Source organism: Pan troglodytes, chromosome 4 (assembly GCF_028858775.2).
Source record: "Pan troglodytes isolate AG18354 chromosome 4, NHGRI_mPanTro3-v2.0_pri, whole genome shotgun sequence".
Classification (NCBI taxonomy): domain Eukaryota; kingdom Metazoa; phylum Chordata; class Mammalia; order Primates; family Hominidae; genus Pan; species Pan troglodytes.
Window position 1 is genome coordinate 131,748,650 of NC_072402.2, and position 6,000 is coordinate 131,754,649.

Sequence of the window (6,000 nt, forward strand, 5' to 3'; positions counted from 1 at the left end):
TTACAGTTCTTTAAATATTTGTGACTCTCTGCTAGGTGAGGCTGTTTTCCACAAGTGAGATGTCTGTGTCCCTCAAAAGGATGTCCAGGACTGGGCATGGTGGCTCACGCCTGTAATCCCAGCACTTTGGGAGGCGGAGGCGGGTGGATTGCTTGAGGCCAGGAGTTTGAGATCAGCCTGGCAAACATGGTGAAACCCCGACTCTACTAAAAATACAAAAATTAGCCAGGCGTGGTGGTGTGTGCCTGGGATCCCAGATACTCTGTGAGGCTGAGGTGGGAGGATTGCCTGAACCCAGGAGACAGAAGCTGCCATGAGCCGTTATGGTGCCACCGCACTCCAGATCTGGCAACAGAGCAAGACCCTGTCTCAAAAAAAAAAAAAAAAGTCCAGGATCAAAGGACTATGGTCTGGGCCTGCAGCCCTTCATATGCCCATTCAATAATTCCACAAATACTCAATAAGCAGCTACTATGTGCCATGTACTGGAATAGTAAAACTCTGTCAGTAAAGGTGGGTGGATTCTGACACAAGAGTGCATTTACCCCCACAGACCCTTCTCAAGCACCTACTGTGTGCCAGGCAGCACCACCCCAGGCACTGAAGACAAAGTAGCACAGGGCCTCAGTGCCTCAGTCTGACCCTTAGGAGCTGAGTTGGTCCAGAGCTGGGGTGGGCAGAATGAAGGCTGGCCCTTGGTAGTCTGCTCTGGCCTGCTCCTGCCTCAGTGGAGAAGTTTAGGCAACAGAGGAGCCCTTTCCCCTATCTCCCCAGGAGAGGGGAGGCTAGTCAAGGGGACAGGGACCCCGGGCGGAACGGGCTCTAAACCAGGGTCTGCTCCTGCATTCAAGATCTCCACATGCAAACTTACTGCTCCAGCTTGACAATGTCCATTTGTAAACTTACAAGATTTTTCATAAATTAAGCTGAAAGTTACTCAATACCTGGTATACAAATGCTTGTCAATAATAGTGAAAGAATGTTTAAAAACAGGAGCTACATTTATTGAACCCCTTCCACAACGCCACGTGTAGCAAAATGGTCTGCGGGGGATGGGCTGGATTCACCCAAAAAGCCCCAAGGGTGTCAGGGTTTCTACTTAGCCCTTCTCCATACCGGCACTGTTCTAAAGGTTTCATGCTAATTAATTCATTTTATTATTCCCCAAAACTCAACGAAGGAGAGGTACAATTGCTCCCATCCTATAGATGAGAAAACGAAGGTTTGGGGACTTCCCAGCTGTGTGACCTTGTACAAACCACTAAGACTGCGGGCCTCTAATCCAAATTTAGGCTCCGAAACAGTTTCCAGAATGCACCGCCGCATTTGGCGAATGAATGAACGACCGAACCAGTAATCACTCCTAAGACCAAGAAGGCCACATCCTTCCCCGTGGGGCCTCCTTTTCCGAGGCCAAACCTTCAGCCCAGGCCCGAGCTCCGGCCTCTACCGCCTAAGTCGACTCTCGGCCGGCGCGTTCCGCTCTAGAAGGCTCTGGCACAGGCGGGCGGTGCCGGGCGCCAGCTTCTGCGGGCGTGGGCCGGCCAGGGCGCGTGGGCCTGGGGACTCGGGGCCACGGTCGTCACGTGAGCTCATCCCCGAGGCGGCAGCGTGGCCGGCACCCGCCCGCTGGCCTGGTCCGGCGAGCGTGGGCGGCGAACGGGTCCCCGCCGGATGCACGCTGGTGGGATCCAGGGCCAGAGGGCGCCGCCGGGGAAGGTCACCTAGACGCGCGGCCCGCCGGGCCTCCACGCGGCCGCCCTTGCACTTCCGCCCGCAAGCCCGGGCCGCCTCTCGCCGCCAGCCGCAGGCGTCTCTGGACCCTCGGCCTCGCCCTCCCCAGCCCAGATCTGTTCGGCGCCCGCCTGTGCGGCCTTCTCTGCCCGCCCGCTGACCAGCCAGGCCCGCGCCGGCCGCTCGCGATCCCTGCCCGCGGCCGGGCTGCCGGGGCCCCTCGCCCGCTCCTCCCTCAGCGCCTCCCTCTCAGCTCCCCAGGGGCCCGGCCCCCGCCGTCCAGGGCGCAAGGAAGCCGGGGTCCTTTTCCGCTGCGCCTACCTCAGAGGATGTGGCGGCGGGCTCGGAGGCGGCTACGGCGGGGGCTGCGACGCGGAGGCAGGGAGCGGAGCCAGGGAGCGGAGCCGAGCGAGCGGCTGGGCCAAGGGCGGGGCGGCGCGGACCGCGGCGGCGCGGACCCGCCTCCCCTCCTGCGCGCCCGGCCCGGCGCGCTCCGCCCCCAGGCCCCGCCCGGGACAGCGTCCAGGCCGGGCCAGGGTCCCCATCCCGCTAGCGAGCCGCGTTCTTACCCTTACGGGCCCCGCTGCCCCGGCAGCAGACACAGGAGCCTGCGGGCGTGTTGCGGGCGCGCGGGAGGACCTGCGTGAGTCGGGGCACGGGGAGGCGCCGGACTGATGTGTGCACCGTGTGTGCGTGCGCAGGGACACGCGGGTTCTTGCTGGAAACCTCGGCCCCAGTGGCAGCGCTCGGGAAGGGGGAGGAGGCCTTCCGATTCTCTGAGCTGTGGCCCGGAGGTCCCTGCGCTAATGGAAGACGCGCGGGGCTCCCGGGCCTCCTGCTCGGCCTCTGCGCTGCTAGATCCCCCGGGAGTTGATGTGGCCGGCGCTGGACCCGAGCCTCGCCTGGGTGGACAAAGTGGCCCCCGGCCCCCCATCAAAGCCCGCGTGGGCCCCATCCCCCGAGGGCAGTCCCAGGCCCAGCGCGGACACTGGGCGCCTGGGGCGGCGCAGATACAGAGTAGAAGCGGCGACTGTTGCTCCCGAGCTCCGCGCTCCGGATACAATGTGTCTGGCGCCTCCGACCCGCCCGCGCGGCGTCTAGACAATCTCAGAGAAAACCCCTGTGCGCCGATTTTGCGCTACAGATAAGCGATTTTCTCCTGTAGCAAAGCTACTAGCAGCCAATTTCCATGCATTTGAGAGGCAAAAAGACAAAATAAAACAAAACGTGAATTGGGTTTTGCGAGGTCCCTGCTGGGTCTCTCGGCGCGAGGAGATCACGCCGGTTATGGCCGGCCGGCCGACTGAGGGCACCCCGGGGAACCCCCGCGACCAGCCGGGGCGTGTCCTGCGGGACCCAGTTAGTGTGTGTTGAGTGAACGGTCACCTCGCTGCTAGGCCTAAGCGAGTGGTCTCGTTCACCACTGAGTGTCCCCTGTGTTACGCGCGAGGCCCACTCGAAGCAGGTTTCGAGAATTAATTCGTAGATGGACGAAGATTCTGCACATCCTTCGCCTTTGATCAACAAACGTCCTGGAAGGCTTGGGGTGTCTAGGGCCCTGTGGAGGAGGTGCCGGGTTACAGAATCAGGACACTCCTCACAGCCAGCTGCGACACTAGCTAAAGCAGTGGGCAACTGGGGCCACGGAGGAGGCAATCAGGACTGGCTGCTGGGAAAAGGCGGCAGATTAAAAGTGGGACTGGAGTTAGAAAAGGTGCTCCAGTGGGATAGGGTGCTGAGGAAGAGGGTAGCTGATACAGAGTGGGAGTGGGGTGCAGACAGGTTACCTAGGCCCTGTGTAGGGGCTGGGGGAGGGGTGACTGGGAATGTAAGGAAGAGCCCCCTTCAAGATCCTGAGGAGTGTAGGACGGATTCTATGACCCTCCCAGGCCCACGAGTTGCCTGGGGACTCTGGGCTTCCCAGCCTGGTGGTCCCCACCCCGCACACTGAGACTGGTGGGCAGGGGGAGGACAAGAACTCAGGGAGGCCGGGCGCGACAAGGCGGGGCTCCAGGAACCTCACAGGGCTAGGAACAGATGCCAGTGCAACCCAGTTTTGAGGCTGGGAGCAAATGTCGAAGGGCTTCTTCCCCTCCAGCGCCACCTCTCAACTCCGCTTTAAAGAACCAATCTGGGCCGGGCGCAGTGGCTCAAGCCTGTAATCCTAGTACTTTGGGAGGCCGAGACAGGCAGATCACTTGAGGCCAGGACTTCGAGACCAGCCTGGGCAACATGGCAAAACCCTGTCTCTACTAAAAATACAGGGCGTGGTGGCGCGCGCCTGTAGTCCCAGCTACTCAGGAGGCTGAGGCACGAGAATCGCTTGAACTTGGAAGGAGGAGCCTGGAGTCAGCTGAGATTGAGCCACTGTACTCCAGCCTGACTGACAGAGTGACATTGGCCCCCCCCCCCCCAAAAAAAACCAAAAAAACAACAACAACTTGGAAAGAGTTCTTCATGGCCTCTGCTACCCTGGGCCCCTTCGCCAGCTCCCCTAGGTGCTAGTTTCAGATTAACCACTCACTTAGTGGCTGCGTGACCCAGGCAAGAAGGCTGGCCTCTAAGAGCCTCAGCTTCAGAGTGTTGGTGTAAGTTTAAAATGGGACACATAAAGAGTAGGCACTCGGCCCCGTGCAGTGGCTCACTCCTGTAATCCCAGCACTTTGGGAGGCTGAGGCGGGTGGATCCCCTGAGGTCGGGAGTTCGAGACCAGCCTTACCAACACGGAGAAACCCCGTCTCTACTAAAAATACAAAAATTAGCCGGGCATGGTGGCACATGCCTATAATCCCAGCTACTCGTGAAGCTAAGGCAGGAGAATTGCTTGAACCCAGGAGGCGGAGGTTGCGGTGAGCTAAGATCTCACCATCACACTCCAGTCTGGGCAACAAGAGCGAAACTCTGCCAAAAAAAAAAAAAAAAGAAAAAAGAGTAGGCACTCAGTAACTGGGCCAGGCTCAGAGGCACATGTGGGTAATCCCAACTGTTTGGGAGGCCAAGGAGGTAGGATGGCTTGAGGCCAGGAGTTCGAGGGTGCAGTGAGCTAGCATCCCACTACTGCACTCCAGCCTGGACCACAGAGCAAGTTCCCGTCTCAAGAAATAGTATTAGTAATTTTTTTACAAAGAAAATCAGCTGAGATCTGCAGATGCCATAATCACTAGAATCCATTGACCCACCACAACCCTGAGGGAGAGGGAAACCCCCTGAGCCCCACCTCCATTCCATCTGCCACAGCTGATTGGGTCAGTTCTTGCCATGCGTGGGTTTCCCTGTGCCACTTCAATAACCCCACTTGAGCTTGACCCAGCTAGAGCAAGTCCCTGGCGAAGACAGTCAAATCTTGGTGGGTGGAGAAGGAGGTTTGTGGGGACAGGACAATCCTAACCTCACTTTTTCCCTGGGGGAATGACCCTGTTTCCCTCTCCTATTGGTCAGCAAGCTTTCATGGAGCTGACTCCATCCCTGACTCCAAAGCCTTCCTGGGAGTGGCCACATAGCCCAGTCTGACCAATTAGAGCCCTGTATACCTCTCCTGCCCCCGCCTCTCCGCCCCCACATCCTGGCCTCCCACCGCCCCCGATCCCCGCCCCGCAGGGATGGACCAATGAGACCAGATGAGAATTCCTGGGGCTACAGGAATAAAGACTCCCTGAAAATGAAGTAAGCCCATAAGAGAAAGGCAGAGATGAGGTCCTGAATCTAGCCATGCCGGAGACTACACCCTGTACTTACCAGCTGCCTGAGCCAACGGCCTCCTGTTTTGCCTAGTCCAGTTTGGATTGTTTTCTTCCAGATGCTAACTCAGTTCCTCTCCTCCATTCAAGCAGAACAATGTAAAACATCCAGGGAAAATGAGATTTTTCTTTCATTGTTAATATTGGAATGGGTTACCAATGTAAGACTATTTCATTTTAGGGAGTTTTTGGTTTTTGTCTTATCTCTAACTTACAGCCTTAGGGCTTCTACTGTAGATATTTATCAAAGTGGAAAGCAGGCAATTTATGATCAGAATCATAAACCTATTCCACCCCCCTTTCAAGAACATAGGATGAAACACTCCCAACTCTTCTCTTTTCAGAGCCAGATGTCCCTGGATTTCTATGTGGTTTCTTAGCATTGTCTGTGCTAAGTACCAGAGCTTGAAGATGAAGTTCATGAAGGCAGAAATGGTAGTCATTTATGTAAATTAATTTTTAAAGAGAAAGATATTCTGCTTGTAACCAGCATCAATTAATTGGATTATAAAGTTGCATTGTCATAAAA

The 6,000-nt window shown here is 57.1% G+C and overlaps 1 protein-coding gene across 6 annotated transcripts in view; it reads right to left on the minus strand.

The window, feature by feature from the left end:
• The window catches only part of VDAC1 (voltage dependent anion channel 1), a 33,475-nt gene extending 30,706 nt beyond the window's left edge, over positions 1 to 2,769 (minus strand). Inside the window, exon 1 of one of the 6 annotated variants that reach the window (XM_001151901.6) lies at positions 2,304 to 2,769. The gene's annotated coding sequence lies outside the window, so the exon portion shown is untranslated. Of the gene's footprint in view, positions 1 to 1,248; positions 1,926 to 2,055; positions 2,204 to 2,303 lie in introns of those variants that run through there. The other 5 variants (XM_003310819.5, XM_009449655.4, XM_063810659.1 and 2 more) reach the window with 5 other exon arrangements.
• Between the last annotated feature and the right edge of the window lie 3,231 nt (positions 2,770 to 6,000).